Source organism: Coenobita brevimanus, chromosome 106 (assembly GCF_032717465.1).
Source record: "Coenobita brevimanus isolate Jiangsu-jjx chromosome 106, ASM3271746v2, whole genome shotgun sequence".
Taxonomy (NCBI): domain Eukaryota; kingdom Metazoa; phylum Arthropoda; class Malacostraca; order Decapoda; family Coenobitidae; genus Coenobita; species Coenobita brevimanus.
The window spans coordinates 10,268,392-10,283,580 of record NC_137059.1 but is presented as its reverse complement, the minus strand read 5'-3'; the positions used below and the strand labels follow the sequence as shown (position 1 = coordinate 10,283,580).

At 42.2% G+C, this 15,189-nt stretch overlaps 1 pseudogene; it reads left to right on the top strand.

The window, feature by feature from the left end:
• Nucleotides 1-14,630: 14,630 nt before the first annotated feature.
• LOC145416577 (5S ribosomal RNA) lies at nt 14,631-14,749 on the top strand (annotated as a pseudogene).
• The last annotated feature ends 440 nt before the right edge of the window (nt 14,750-15,189 follow it).

Below are 15,189 nucleotides of genomic sequence, written 5' to 3'. Positions count from 1 at the left end.
ATTTATTTTCTTCCCAGCTACTGTCGCATGATTATATTCACTTTAGGCCCTTCCATACCATGATTTAATTTTCTTTAATACTCAGGACATCACCAGACGATTTCATCCTAATAATAAAGAGGTCAATGAAAATTAGGTAATCCCTCCAGTTCCAAAGGTCTCCTCAAAAAGAAGAAATTCCTCAAAAAGAAAAAAAAATAAGTCATGAAGGCTGTAGCTAACCCCTCCAATTTAGTCTCCTCTGAAGGCAGAAAGAATGACATGAAGGCGTAGCAAACCCCTCCAATTTAAAGTCTCCTACGAAGAAAGAAAATATAAGACATGATGACTGTAGCTAAAGCCTCCAATTTAACAAGTCTCCTGTGAACGCACAAAGGATAAGACAAAACGCCATCGTAGTGAAGTGGCTAAGAAGGATCATTTAGAAACAACGCATTCATTGCCATGACGACTGTTCTGCATCCTTTGGGCTGTTGTTAGACGAGTTTATTCAGCTTAACCTGTTCACATCGATGACTTTTATTCTTCCTGCAATTACTTTCTTGTTATCTCCTTACGATTTCATTCAGATTAGACATTTCGAAGCAGAGAGTTTACATAAAACCTTAATGAAACTCTTCACTTTAAAATCCTTCGTAAGCTAAATAAAATCGTTTGGTGATGTTATGATAATAATAGGAAAGTTATCTCCGTTCTTTAAGGGGTGAAGATCTCACACATATAAGTAGGTCTGGAAACGGGACATTTATATGACACAGTATGACAGCGGGTACAAACACAAAGTTTCTGCCAGCATACACTGATGATACAGTAAGTCAGTGGCTACAAAGTTTCTGCGATACTGATCACTATGGACGCATTCCAAGATATATATTTTCGATTAAGAAGGCTCTCTAACGCGTCCTTTAGCAAAACATTTCTGCACACAGGATGTTCCTATTCTGAACTACATACGGCCATTGTTCAAACCATATTCATACAGACATAACACACAAAAGAATGATAAAGAGGAATATAGGAAATAAAACTCCAAGGAAGAGGTCCCAAGAAACCACCTACGCTGACCACAAAACCTGTGCAAGTCCCCATTGGTCAACTGTGGCCATGGCTTGTGTCACACGGGATGATACTGAAAGGTGTCATTTAGAGTGCATTCAGCGGGTCCTCAGGTAAGGTCTACAACTGCCAATAAAGATCACACAGACACGCAAGGGTTATATTATGTGGACAGTCAGGGGCAAAAGTTGGCCTGATATTCCACTGAGTTTAGTTTTCACACTAATAGAATGTCCGTCACTTTCCTCCCTGACGTTCGTATGAAAAATGTTCACAATGGGCAGAGAATTATACCAAGCCTCACCCACAATTGGGATATTAACCAGCAAAGGAAAGTATATGGCACAAGGGGTGAAATATTAAGCAAACTTTGGTCCCGGACTGTACACTTGCATTCAGGCCAAGTATGTGACATTAAACCCTCTCAAAAAAAAGGTCTTTCCTGATCTGAATAAAACCACGTAGCGATAACAATAGTAATCAAGGCGTCATCGTACTACAAGGATAAAAACTAGCCGAATAAAATTTTGATAAATATATACAGTTGCATTTATTGAGGTATGTCTTTACCATCAGACCACTGCAGGAATCCCGAGGCAAGCAAACTACCCTGGAGTTAGCCAGAGTAATATGGATAACTCAACAGCCTGAAGCTTAACCCCTTCGGTCCAAGGATACTTACATTTTTGCTGCCTCAAGACGACTGCATTCACCACTAGATAAAAAATTTGATCTGGAGGAGTTTGATAAAGCCTTCATAAACTTTTACCTCATTAAGGAATCTCGTAATATGAATAAAATATCTTCCAACATCAATAATTAATTTCTAAAGGACGTCAGCATACTGAGGGAGTTGAAGGTTAAAACAGGTAGGTAAAACTAAAACAAATGGTAAGTAAAACAAGAAGGTAGAGATGACAAAGCCAAGTTGAGGTCACTGCACATGGGCGTGGCCTGTTCGGGGGCCGCGAGGGGGGGCGGAGGGGGGAGGGGGTCAAGGGGGAAAAAGGATCGGAGGGAGGGAGGTAACCGGTGCGCGACAAAATCCAGAAAATAACATTACCTCTGATACTATAAGGTATTTTCTTTACTATACGTACTATTTCTAAACCACTTCATTTACCTTCAAGGATAAACAAATGGAACTGGCAGAGATAAATATATATAACCTGGATTAAAACCCTTCAATAATATAAGGCTCTTCCAACCTGAGTAAATGATTTGGTAGTAACACGAGTATTCTACAAAACGGAATAAACTAACTGAAGGATTTTCAGTCCGAAAACGTAAAGTCTACTTAAATCTTGATGGTAGTAAACGTTTTTGTCAGTCTAGGATGAACACATCAGTTGACAAGAGGTTGGTGAAGATGGTAGTAAACGTTTTTGTCAGTCTAGGATGAACACATCAGTTGACAAGAGGTTGGTGAAGCCAGTATCTACCCATCCATCTCAAGTCTCTCCTGAAATGATTAAAATCATTTGGAAACAGCAAGAATATAGTGAAAAAGACATCACTAGACAATGAGTTAATCTTAAGTTGCGAAGTGGGAAATAAGTATTCAATTCTGGCTACCATAAGACGATTTTACTTATCATTGTACTTATCTATCAGTTAAAGTCTATTTCGACTGACATTCTGGCCGCGATGGATGAATTTTGTACTTACTCTAGCCTACGCCAAAAGCTTTTCTTCAGCTTACAAAAACCCACATACGACAGACAAATGGCGAAATGCACGAGATGAGACTAAGGGAAGGCGAGGCGAGGCGTGGAACCAGCCGCAGGAACGAGGTGCTCTCTCTCTCTCTCTGACTCGCCTTGATCTTCCTTGACCTCTCCTCCACCTCTCACCTCCTATCTCCTCTCCACTCTTCCTCATCCCAACTTTCTCCGCCTCCGTTAACTTCTCTCACCTTCCTCCATTTATTCTCATCCCTTCCTGTTCATTTTTCCTTCCTTCTCCCCCAATCCATTCCTCTCCCTCAATCATCTTCTTTTCCTACTTTCTCCCACGTTGTTTTGCTTTCCTACTCCTCTCCCTCACTCATCTTGTCTCTTCTCTTTTCTCACCCGCTCTGCATGTAAATGTTCTCTCCTCCCCCGTCCTTTCTTCCTCGTCCTATTTACTTATTTATGTATTTGTCAGACCCGTATCCCGTGAAGGTTGGTCTTGAGAAAAAGAAATCCAGACATATGTATTCCTACTCAGTGACGATCCCTCTTCCCACGACCCACCTCCCTCCCTCATCTACTTTCCAATCTTATCTCCATCTTGCTCTAATTCCTGGTGTTCCTCTCCTCCTTCCAACCACTTTCTCTCCCCGCATTTTTCCTCCCCTTCTTTCTTACGGTCTCCATCCTATCGTTCCATAATGGTCTTGGGGCCTAATTTGTACCGGGATGATTTTTTGTTTATTACTTGAGAGGAGCATGTGGAGTGACATGGAGGGACAGGTTGACGAATGAAGAAGTGAAGGAACGATGTGGGGTGGATGTGGATGTGGTTGAGAAGATTAGGAGAAATACACTGAGGTGGTTTGGACATGTGAAGAGAATGGAGAATGAAAGACTGACTAAGAGGGTGTATGTAGGTGAGGTGGAGGGAGGGAGAGGGAGAGGTAGACCGAGGATGAGGTGGAGGGATGGAGTTGAGAGGTATATGAGGGAGAGGGGGGGGTGAGTTGGGGGGAGGGTAGTCAAATGGTGGGTGACAGAGCGACTTGGAGGCGTTTTGTCTGCGGCCACCCTTTGCGGGATTAGGGTGTCGGGCTATAGATATATAGATAGATAGATTGTTTGTTACCACTTCAGTAATTAGTCTAAAAAAAAAAAAAACAATAAATAATTTCGTGCTTCTCATCCGTGGCCAGTGTGGTGTTGGCATGTGTGCCTTGTACCATGTTTGCTACTTTCATCACACACGCCAGTCTACCTTCCCTAACCCTCTGGCAACGAGCCCCTCTCTCTTCCATTACCTATGCGTTCCCACACGTACCGTTTGTTGATCCTGGTAACGACACACTGGCCCCTACTGGCCCGGCTTGAGAAATAACAAGTGCAGTATATGCACAGGAATTCTGTCTTTTTAAATAACAAAAGGGGGCAGACAGTCTGCAAATAGTCTTTTCCAAAGAAATATGAACAAAAGCAAGACAAAATCAAGATTCATTCAATCCGAGATGCATGGCTGGAGGTTAAGTGCAGAGGGAAATACAGTCTGAGGAAGAATGCCAGAGTTCACTAGTTGTGTACATGAATGACTAAAGTACCAGATAACTTCTGCAATGGGGAGCTGGACAGAAGAGAGATGAGAATGTGTGGACAGAGGGGTGTTGTAGCAGTGCCCCTAGTGATTTTTTTCTTTTTTTACGTAGGGAAGAAAGAACCAAAGGTTAGAAGCCCGCAAGATTGTTCCCTTCGAGAAAAAATAAAAAGAAAGAGAGGGAAGCATTCAGCATTCAGCATTCATGAGAGAGAGAGAGAGAGAGAGAGAGAGAAGGGGGGGGTCCTCGGTCTAACAGGGTTAAGACACAACTTGATAATTTCCCCAGCCGTCATTTCGCGTTCAAAACAGCTAAACCTTTTCACTCCGATGACGCAGTGGTCTATTCCTGCTGCCTCTAAATGACTGTACTCAGGGACATAACTCATACATCAACGGCTTTATGTTTACCCCCTTCAATACCGTGACGTCGTTTTACACTTTACCTATTTCCAGACGGTTTTATTCAGCTTAGGAAAGATCACTCGTACTGAAGGGGTTATTGAAGGCTGTATCTAACCCTTCCAGTTAGAAAAGTCTATCTTAAGAATGGTGTTACGGTCAGGGGTCGAAACCATAACATCAATGAAACCTCTCTTAAACCAACTCAGATCTCAAAGCAATTATCCCAGGTTCTCAATTCCATATAGTAACCCCAACCAGGAATCAGTCACTTGTAACACACCATATAGTGATTTTTTAAAATAAAATCAGAAATATATCACTTATATTTTAAAGTCACTGTGAGTTAACTGGTTTATGATGTGTGTTAATATGAAAGACAAATATTGAACAGTTCAAAGCTACATAAAAACTATAAAATTATTTATTTACACTAGTGACATTTAATACAAAATCTAAGTAATTTTCAAATCAAACAAGAAAACGGGTGAAGCCCCTAATGAACTCAATCTTATGGTTATTTATACAGATACATTAAGGATATAAGGTCGAGCCCTCTTTACAAGAAAATTGGCACCAACAGCATGGTCTGACAAAACCCTGGCATTAATGAAAGCTTAATTATTAGGCTCCATAAGCTGCCAGGACATATTAGTCTCTGGTAGGGGTCAGAAGCATAAATACAAAAAATCATATACAATCACAGCGAACAAGAACATAACAGTAACTTAGCTGAGAACGTGGCACAGAAATGTACACCAGGCAGAGGTGAAAGGTTAATCCACACACGTCAGGCAGAAAGCAAGAACCAACGTCCGCGGCATAACACCAAAAACTAGTAACCTCGTTTCTAATAACCAGCACACTCACACACACACACACACTCGGGCCGGCACACATCCACACAAAGAAACATAACTGTATCGCGAAGCTCCACGAGTTAACGTTCGAAGCACTGAGGATCCGACTTACCACAAACCAATGAACACGAACCCAAGGATGAACAACAATTTTATACTATTTGTTAACATAACAACTGTACATAACAACAGTATAAACATCTGCAGTATAACAACTGTACATAACAACAGTATAAACATCTGCAGTATAACAACTGTACATAACAACAGTATAAACATCTGCAGTATAACAACTGTACATAACAACAGTATAAACATCTGCAGTATAACAACTGTACATAACAACAGTATAAACATCTGCAGTATAACAACTGTACATAACAACAGTATAAACATCTGCAGACAGCAAAATAATTAAGGCAACACCACCGTAATGAAGGAAAATTTAATCAATATTTCTCTGGTTCAAGGTTTCCCATTTTCTCCCTTTTTAACTTACGGTATTCAACATTAACATTAACTATTGTATAATGGATTCAAAAGGGATATTAAAGGGTACAATTATGAAGAAGAATACCCCCCTGGCACCCGTGACTTAGAGTATGGTTATTGATGACGCTATTGTTTTTGTTCAGGGCCAGACAGTGATTGGTGGTGGGGCAGGATGGGTGAAGAGTGGCGGTGGTGGAGAAGACCAGGTGACAGGCGAGACGGGGTGAAAGGAAGGGAAAGTAGGGGTGAGATGGACGGAGTCAGTGAGAGAGAGAGAGAGAGAGAGAGAGAGAGAGAGAGAACCTGTACAATACCTGAACACGAACCTCCAACTCCCTCCCACAGGTAAAACATCCACTCACTCACCTGTAAAGACAAAACAAGAATTAAAGACGAATTCATGCAAAAAGTTAAGACACAAGCAGCACTTAAACCCATCTGCTATTACAATTTTTCTATCTTAAATTTAAGGTCCAAAATAAAAACAGGTTAAATGAAATAGTATCAAGAGAGTAAATTCAAACTAAATCATGACGTCATGGTAGTGAAAGGGTTAATGGGTAAAGGGACTGGTCTCCACGATTAAGTTTCCTAATTAACGCAGTACGAATGAAAATGTAACAGAGAAACGACTACCGAGGGAAATGAGTGGAAACAGGGAGAGAGAGGAATGAGAGGATGCTTCGAGCGAGGCTGAGTGGGGTGAAGGGAAGAAACGAGTAAGAGAAGAAAAACTGAGCGAGCAGGGGTGTGTGAAAACGATGAAGAAGAATAGGGAAGAGAAGGAAGGACGGATGGAGACAGGGAAAGGAGATAAAGAAAGGAAGGAAGGAAAGAATGCCTCAAGAGCAGGATAACGAAGACTGGAAGACAATAAGATAAAGGATGCTAAGAGGGAAGAAGAAGGGAGTGAGAGAACTGAGAGAAAAGGGAACGAAAGGATGCTGAAGAAATACGGGAGGGGGATAACAGAATGTGAAGAAAGAAAAGACGGATGCTGAGGGAAAAAGGAGAAAGTGACTGGGAGGCAGAGAGGGAGGCAGGGAAAAAAAAAGGAGGAGGAGGAAAGTACCATATATTTGGAAGGAGGGATGGGAGGAAGAGAAGTGAATGAGAACAATGAAGGAACGTCTGCCTGGAGGGAGGAAAGGGAGAATGGAAGGAATATACACGTAGGAAAGTATGCCTGGAGGGATAAAAGAGGGAAGGACGGCGGGTGATGGTGAGAGATAAATGGTTAGGGCCCATGATGGGGAGATAAATGATAGACGAAAGCAAAGGATGGCTGACAAGGTGGGAAAGAGGCTGTGATGACCTCAACAAATAACAGCTTAGTCCCTTAACTACGATGGCGTCTTCTTCATTTTATTCTTGCCACCACAACGCGATTTAATAAGATGAGAGACGTCTGGGAGGGGGTGGTTTATAAACAAATTCCATTAATTCCTTTTGCTACCCATCTCCACCACCTGACCATCAACCGTACCATCACAACCCTATCACCACTGCCCTAATCATCACCATCACAGATCTTTCCTCACCATTGCCATCATCTAACCAACATCACCATCACCGACCTAACTTTCACCACCAATACGGTACCAGACAAATCCTGCCCACCACTACCCCGTATCACAACTATCACCCTCACCCTCCCACGTGGGCACCGTGACATGCCCGTGACCCTAGTGTATCCTGTCATTAGGTCCAGGGAACCAACACAGTCCATTGTAAGGCCAGCCACCCACCCCCACCCACACGTCCACGGTCAACACGCCCACAGTCTCAACCACACCTCAGATCTACTGTACACTGCACTACTCATGCCCAACACGGAAGGCCACTACCCTCCCTGACTCTTCCTTTATCTGTACTTTCATTATTAGGCCACTGACCAGTCAATGGCAATTACCCTCTAAAATGAACTGAAGAACATAAACAGAGAATGATTGCAGTAAGCCAGATGGTACATGACGGCAGCTCCTGTTAGAGAGAATAACCAGACTCGCCTAAAGAGATGGTAAGGCAGGATCCAGAAATAGGGAAAGTACAAAAGAGGGCGAACCATCAACAGCAAGCACAGCACAATGTGACTCACGTTATTCAAGCCATCGGAATCCTGGCTCCGTCTCACAAGCATAACGGTACTATGTGGTACAGTTACAATCACTAAACAGGCCTAATTAGAAGAATAATGACTAATGAACAGCTCTTTCATCTTATCAGATATAAATCAAAGAAAGGAGGTCCCATGCACAATCTCTCGTTTTCCTGAGCCGTATCAGGTACGAGGCTGCTTGTAACACAAGTGCCGGGCAGAGGGATCGCCATACACAGAAGCTATGCCAGTATATCCAGATAGGGCTTCCATTTCCCCTACTCCTGCCCGTATTAGTTTCAATTTACAACACACACGGAACACGTAAGAAGTATTATTTCCTTCTCCCCTCAGTGACACAAAATTCCTACTTCGTTCCCTCGTCAAGATAAAACTCTTTGTTCTGGTACATAAAAGTGCCATCATATTCCACTTTTTTTTTTTTAATGCTAGGAAAAAGGAACCAAAGGCCACGAGTCCGCAAACTTCATTCCTTTTCTTCTGCCAGTTTCGTGGAGAGCAAAGCATCATCGCCTCGTTAAGACAGGCAATGGGAACTAGGATTAAGCTTAGAAATTTGCTGACTGCGCGTAGATCAAGGCAGAAGCTCAATTTTTCTTAAATCCTGATCCTCCCCTGGAACGCGACCGTGTATCGTTCTTCTCGCGGGCCACACATCGTCTTGGAGATGCAGCCGAGACATTACATAGAACATAAAAACATAAGGAGAAAGGATAACTGCAGTATGGCCGTTGGCCCATGATAGGCAGCTCCTAACAGAGTAACTGAACTACTAGAATGAGATAAGGATAGCAAAGAAGAAGGCCCTTACTGGGCCGCCGCCCTCATTATGCCCACACACCCGCCAATGCCCTCAATTACCTCAATATAATTCACACATATATAACCACACACAGATGCATAGTTCGCCTAAACATAATGAACGGCAAAATTAAACACAAAGAAAACACCTGCTTTACGTTCCCAAGTCAAAATAAAAATAATCCCATACAGGTTTTTGCGATACAGTACAATAGACATGGGAAGTTTCTGCACTCAGGTCTCCTTGGTCTTCAAATATAAATACTTCTTAGCTGCGAGAGGATAATTATCTTAATGTAATTCCTTGCTCATCCAATTAGTTACGAGGAAAATTAGTTATTCAATTCTCCTTCCTACAAAAACAAATCTTCGTCAGCATAATAAAAATTATCTAAAGTTGCTCGGTGAATTTCTATCCAGGCCAGGAACATCTACAAGAGGAGGGTCTTACCTGAGGAGCAATTTATCAGTCTTACCTGACCCACCACATCCCCCTCACCTCACCTCACCTCACATTTTACTTCCCCTACTTACTTTGGTCTACCCTATACCCTGCTACTTTCTTTATTCTCTCTTGTTTACTTACATATCTTTTTGTCTACAGTTATTACTTATTCCATCCTTCTAATATAGTCCTCTGCTACCTTTTATTCTATCACCTTACCAATCTTCAATGTTGGTATATTTTATTTGGTCAAGCATTAATCTAACACTTCCCGTATGTTGTCCTGTTTGCTTTCACATCCTTCCCGTCTGCATTTCTTCTCTGCATCTTCCTAATTATTCCATCTGGCAAATACCTGTTTTCCACATTTATCTTCCCCTTTTTCCTTTCTTTCCATTTTCTGTGATGTTTACTCAGCTTCTTTTTCCTTCAGATTTCCCTCCACTCTCCCTTCAATCTACATTCCTCTTTTCATCCTTTTATCAAGGTCCCTCAGTTAAACTTCCCTTTAAAATAAGCACTTTCTTTTCCTCCTACTTTATCATCTCTCTCTCGCCGTCAAGTCTAGGTAATCAGTCCATCAGTACGTAACTCTCCCTTATAACCCGTACCATTAACTCAGAAGTGATGCTATCAGTACGATGCTTACATGTTTATGTAACGCAATACCCCATCATTTATTTATTATTAGGCCCTTCACAGCCACATTCATAACTTTCTCCCCAATTACTGACTCGTACACTATTCTTGGCTCGTGCACTATTCTCGTCCTTTCTTTTTCGGACGTAGATGCATTTCCAAAACATACTCTGAAATAAGGGAAACCCCTGTGATTTTGATGACGCTCTGTTGCTTCTCTTGTTTCAGCAATGTAATAATATGATAATTAGAATCCACCCATCATCCAAACTTTTACTATTCCTTGCTATGGGGAGCATCGGGCTACTCGGTCCATGTATGGGTGACGAGTTTCTTGCTCCAGCGGCAGGATGTGAGTGAATTTCCTCGTGTCCCCCACACTTACACCCATAGGGACCACATCCGTTTCGATCGTCTTATTTTACTGCACAACAAACCGTACATTTCAAAGCCATGTGGACACTATTCAACGAGGGGCGTGGTGTCTTAGATTAGGCTATACGAAACCATTTGACACAGTGCAGAGTGAGGGGATGGTGTTCCTCCTAACCCAACATTTGCTATTGTTACAATCAATCATTTCCTGTGGCACCCTCGGGGATGCATAGGGCCTCGATGAACTCACACCACCACATCCTATCTTGTGCTAACCCCTCAAGATCTCCCCAACACTCATCTCCAGCTTCCCGTCTCATTGTTCTCACCCACGTCTCTTTTGGCCTTCCTCGACCTCTCCTACCAAGTGCCACCCACCCTGGTGTACCTCGTACTATTCCCTGTCTCCTATACACATGTCCTAGCCACTTCCATCGTGAGAACCTAACATATTCATCGACCGGCTGCACTCCCGTTATTTCTCTAATTCTACTATTTGGTATCCTTTCCCACCACTTAACTCTTAATATTCTTCTAAGTGCTTTGTTTTCAAACACCAAAAATTTATTTTCCATAGTCACTGTGCTGTACCAAGACTCGTGTCCATAAATTAAGATACTCCTAACCATTACCTTATAAAGTTTGATTTTTGTATGCACAGAAAAATTGTTATTATTCCAAATATTTTTAAGCATTCCCATTGCTTGATTAGCCTTCTTTAACCTTTCCTCGAATTCAAAGTTCAAAGAACCATCCTTGGCTAAATAAGTACCTAAATATTTAAACCTATCAACTTGCTTTACAACCATACCTCCAATTACACATTCCTGCGCATTTTCCATATTCTTATTGATTATTTCAGTTTTTCCACAATTAATGCAACAAGGGATTAGCACTAGTATACGGTGCTGGTCACGAAGAGGTGCTATGGAAAGGACATACAGCCTAAATGCTGTCATATTCTGTTAACCAGAGGGGCAATCAACGAAGCGCATCTCTCCGACGAGGGCAACGTAATTTCCAAACCATCCGGATCGGTCCCAAAAGCTAGTCGATTGTTCACTGGGACATGGGCTATCTACTCACAAATTTTGGTCTAAATCTCTCTTTTAGTTTTAGAGTAATCCTGCTAACAGACAAACAAACAAACGGGTGAAATCATAGCCTACTCTCCTTGTCGGACAGAATGAACTGTGAGTGTAACACAAGAATATGGTGCCAGTCACAAAGAAGTACAAAGAAAAGTATGTACATCTGTAATACTATAATATTCTGCAACTGAACTGCAACAAAAGATTAACATTAGAACAGGGTGCACTCCTAGTCACGAAGATGTGCTACGCAAATACTATAAAACCTAGTATCGTCTTATTCTACCACTTAGCTACGGGAATGAAACTGCAAAAGAACGAAAACCATCAAGGTAAGGTGGACGAACTATACCGTACCCACACACTATATAAATCATCCACATCTCTATCCACGCAGCAACCCAAATCACCCACATCTCTATCTACACACCAAACCAGCCTCACCTATCCTTACCGATACCTGCTCTCCTCTTAACCCTTCTTCTACATTTTTTTTTTCATTGTAGCTACTGCTCTAAGATCATACTTAGCTAAGGACAGGCTTCTTGTAGTAAATGGAATAAAGAGGGCTATGTATAAACTTTCTAGTCTGAATTATCTACGCAGAAAATAATCGTGTGGTGGTAGCCAGGTACTACCGGTAAAAGCTTGTCTAACCCCGCCTTTTAGCATCAATCCAATATGCTGAAAATAATCGCCTGATGGGGGAAAATGAAATACCTATATCTACCTATCTATCTATTTACTAACCCAAGCAGTACAGGTCTGGCGTCTACAAGACTTGACTGCAGCTGACTGAAAGGGGTAATGTGCCCAGCTGGAGAACACTATGCCAGCCACAACAGAATTCCCAACAGCTACACAGTGCATTCCTAAAAGTACATTATACAACTGTACTCCATTTCACCGAGTCTGGCACGATCTCTGATGTCGTCAACACCTGTATCATTGATTAAGGTCCTCAGTACTGAACAAACCTTTTTGTATTGCCTTTATATACTGTATTGGTTTTCAAGGTAATACGTAGAGGTTTACCTAGTACAGAGGACTTACATCAACACTACAGGCGTTGAGGTCGTCAGAGATGATGCCAGACTCGGTGAAATGGAGTACAGTTCTACATAAAGGCATACAAATTAGAGGTATAAAATTAACTATGAATTATCCATAAGGCCCAACGCAGGTCATAAAAAACACCGCCGCTAATACCATATCACCAAACTTAAATGACACAGCTCTGACTTTGCTCTAATGATGGCTCGACATAAAGCCCAAGTGGCGACATGTAAGGGTGTGTGGCGCCATCTGCTGGTGTGTGGGAGGACCAATGGGCCTTAGGGAACGACATGATAAAAGACGCTCTGTTAGACAGTTTATTCTCGGTAAACACACACACACACACACACACACACACACACACACACACACACACACACACACACACACACACACACACACACACACACTACGCCATCCTAACACATACACCCCTCCATCTATCCTACTTGCACATCTCGATCTTCCTCTGCTCATTCTCTCTCCCTCTGCTAACCTTTAATTTTCAAACCAACCCACAACCTTTCAAATATAGGCTACTTCTCCCTCTATCTAGCCACATTATTCTCCAATTCCTTCTCTAATCAACAATAATTATGTACACTTTCCCTCTGTTAAACTTCAACCCTCTGACTGCTGGATATCTGCTGTATAAACAAAACCATATGGTGTCAGCCTACATAAAATTCCCAAGCATAACAGCGGTAGTGAAAGGTTACTCGTGATCATTTTCTTAGCTACTGCCTGCAAGTTACCCTCAGTTGAATAAAGTCTTTTGGCATTAGACTAAATAAACTACCCAGGTGCAGAAGCAACAGCAGTGAAAGGGTTAATTTTACAACCAACCTACAGCCTTGTAAATATGCCAAATGACCCCACCACTGACACCTGCAACTCATCACACACCTACCTACCTGTACCTACCTACGTAACCCCAGTCTCTCTTAGTAACTCTGAGACGTGCAGGTGGGTCAGGCGTCGTGCAACCACGGCAAAGTATGTGTACAGACCCACGTCTAACCTAATCTGACCTGACCTGAGCAAACCTAACTACCTAACTACATGTAACCTGACCTAACTCGACTTTACTTGTTCTACTTTGAAAAGATCTGACCTGAAATAAACTGACCTGCTCTGACCTGACATGACGTAATCCGACCTACCCTGATCTAACCTAACCTGATATGATCTAACATGACCTGACCTGACATGACCCTGCCACACAGCACCTGCCGGCCCAGCTGTGAAAGCGTGTAGTCATGTGCCACGAGTGTGAGGGGTAACAAAGAAACTCGTTGAAGCGTGAGGTACTAATGAACTAGACAACATAGTCTCTCTCTCTCTCTCTCTCTCTCTCTCTCTCTCTCTCTCTCTCTCTCTCTCTCAAAGATTCAGTATCAAGAAAAGGTAAAAAACTAAAAGTAGGGGAACTAGTATCAGTGAGCCCCGTGAAAATGAACCACACCTCCTGTCGCTGCATCGATACATCTGGCCAAGTACGACTTGGATATCTATCGTAAATCATCATCATCATCACCACCACCATGACCATCAAAAATCATCATCAATCGTTGTCGTTGTCATTATCTTGACCTTTTTCCCTCACCTTAGGACGTGGTGAGGTATAATCCAAAAGACAAGAAAGAGAAAGCGAAAAGAGAGAGACCTCTAAGCAGCATGGTCAGTGAATTTGGGCAGACGCTTAGGCTATTCACTCACCATTCAGGCCCCCGGAATCCGGCTCCACCCCACCTGCCTAATCACCTGCATATGAATTTTTTATATTTGTATTTATTTAATGTGTGGTTCCCATACAACTGTCAGGCAGAATCAATCCGCCGACTATCAAGTTACAAAAAGGAGGGTGGGTACCAAACTTCTGTCACGTGCTCCTCAGTCAATAAATCATCCAATTAACTCAATCCCCCGTTATTTCATTACCTTTATCAACCTCCAAACCTATCATAATGAATTTTATATTAACTGCGCTAAGATAATGACAAGCAAATTAGGGAATCAAATGATTTTTTTTTCCCAATCATACCACGTTGAGTACACCGCTTCCCGTCTGATCAGCGAAGTTAAGCAACGCTGGGTCTGGTTAGTACTTGGATGGGTGACCGCCTGGGAACACCAGATGCTGTTGGCATCCCTACGTGTCAAGTGGGGTTGGTGGAGGATTAGTGCCCCTCCCTGTAAAACAATTAACTCTAAGCCCTTGGCCACCCCGTGTGGGATACATGGCGTCTGGGAATGGATGGATGGATGGAAATCAAAACACACAAGTACGCTACCTCTTACTATGGACAGCTATGTGCCATTTGAATTGGTTTTCTTTTGTAATTAAATCCTTTATCATAATATAGTCTAGTCAAATTTGGCACTGACATCTATCGTATATTACTTTATTTGGCACTGCTATTTTCCAAGCATATATTTTAATCTCTTCACCTTGCCCACATATTCGTTTATAATTGTATTCTTACAACCGACAGACTAATTCACTTTGGGAAGGACCTGTAACAGTGACTGAGTCTGTACGCTACATCCAGCACCAAAGGTCTCGCCTAAACTGATTCATTTCATATG